Source organism: Rutidosis leptorrhynchoides, chromosome 2 (assembly GCF_046630445.1).
Source record: "Rutidosis leptorrhynchoides isolate AG116_Rl617_1_P2 chromosome 2, CSIRO_AGI_Rlap_v1, whole genome shotgun sequence".
Lineage (NCBI taxonomy): Eukaryota > Viridiplantae > Streptophyta > Magnoliopsida > Asterales > Asteraceae > Rutidosis > Rutidosis leptorrhynchoides.
Genome location: NC_092334.1, coordinates 300,364,581 through 300,366,498, shown reverse-complemented (window position 1 = coordinate 300,366,498; position 1,918 = coordinate 300,364,581). Strand labels below are relative to the sequence as shown.

General features: G+C 36.8%; 1 non-coding gene across 1 annotated transcript; it reads right to left on the bottom strand.

The window, feature by feature from the left end:
- Positions 1-733: 733 nt before the first annotated feature.
- On the bottom strand, positions 734-840 carry LOC139895272 (small nucleolar RNA R71). Its single transcript, XR_011775731.1, has one exon. It is a non-coding gene; the product is annotated as a small nucleolar RNA R71 (small nucleolar RNA).
- Positions 841-1,918: the final 1,078 nt, after the last annotated feature.

The window sequence follows — 1,918 nt, the reverse complement described above, 5'->3', positions numbered from 1 at the left end:
TTTATCTTTTATAACTAATAGGATATTCAGTGAATGCACCGAGCAAAACGTTCACCACCTTTCATACGTTCACCACATGTAACTCGATCAAGACATCTAGCCAATATTGTCGCCGTTGATTTTTCTTTAGATTCGTCATCAAGTCGACCAAGTACTCCAATTCAAATTTCCGATAATCCATTTTTTGAACCGACTTCACAATTGAGAACCCGGAGGATATTTAGGGACAATTCAGAGATCCTGAACCACTAATCATTCCTCCTAAACCACAAATCACTCATCCAGAGATTGTCGAGGAAGAAACCATTAAGTCAGAATCCTCTAGTGATTCAGATTCAACAATTTCAATCATGGAAAATCTGGAACCTCTAAGTATGGAAGACCGAATGAGAGCTAAGCGCACTGGCCAAGGTCACGCAATTACTCAACCAGACATTAACGCGCCAGATTATGAAATCAAAGGACAAATCCTACATATGGTAACTAATCAATGCCAATTTAGTGGTGCACCGAAGGAAGATCCAAACGAACATCTTCGTACCTTTAATAGAATCTGTACTTTATTTAAAATAAGAGAAGTTGAGGATGAACAGAATATCTCATGTTATTTCCCTGGACTTTAAAGGGAGAAGCCAAAGTTTGGTTAGAATCATTACCTGAAGGGGCGATTGATACATGGGATGTTTTAGTTGAAAAATTTCTTAAACAATTCTTTTCGGCATCTAAAGCAGTGAGACTTCAAGGAGAAATTGTTACGTTCACACAAAAGCCAAATGAAACTTTATATGAGGCATGGACAAGATTTGGAAAGTTATTGAGAGGATGTCCGCAACATGGTTTAGACACTTATCAAATAGTACAAATATTCTACCAAGGATGCGACATCACTACAAGAAAAGACATCGATATAGCAGCTGGTGGTTCCATTATAAAGAAAACCGCAACTGAAGCTTACAAAATTATTGATAACACTGCTTCCCACTCACATGAGTGGCATCAAGAAAAAGATATCGTTAGATCATCTAAAGCAGCTAGAGCCAATTCTAGCCATGACTTTGATTCCATTTCCGCAAAGATAGATGCTGTCGAGAGACGAATGGAAAAGATGACTAAAGATATTCACTCAATACGAATTAGTTGTGAGCAGTGTGGAGGACCACATTTGATAAAAGATTGTCTCAGTATTGAACAAACAATGGAACAAAGAGAGAATGTTTCATACATGAACCAAAGGCCTGAAAATAATTATCAGAATAATTATCTACCGCCAAGACCAATCTACAATCAAAATCAAAATTATAACCGAAATGTTCCATACAACAACCAACAAGGTCCTAACAATCAACAAGTATCCAATAATACTTACAATCAGCAAAGACCTATTTTTCAAAACAAACCACCACAAACCGATGATAAAAAGCCAAATTTAGAAGATATGATGTCGAAGCTAGTTGAATCTCAAACTCAATTTTTCACATCTCAGAAACAAACCAATGAACAAAATGCTTAAGCATTTAGAAATCAACAAGCTTCAATCCAAAATCTGGAACAAGAAGTAAGCAACCTAGCAAGGTTTATAGGTGAAAGAAAACCGAGAAGTCTACCTAGCGATACAAATGCTAACCCCCGGAATGAAACAGCTAAAGCCATTACCACGAGAAGTGGAATTACACTTAAACCACCTGAAATACCTGTAATTTCTGATGACGCTATTAATACTCCACATGCACCACAGCCTGAGCAAAATAAGGAAACAGAACCGGTAGTTGAAAATGTTAATGAAGATAACACAGTTAAGGCTAAACCTTATGTTAAACCATATCAACCACCACTTCCTTACCCGAGCAAAATGAGAAAAGAAAGAGTTGAAGCCGAGCAATCCAAATTCTTGGATATGTTTAAACAAATAAATGTTAAT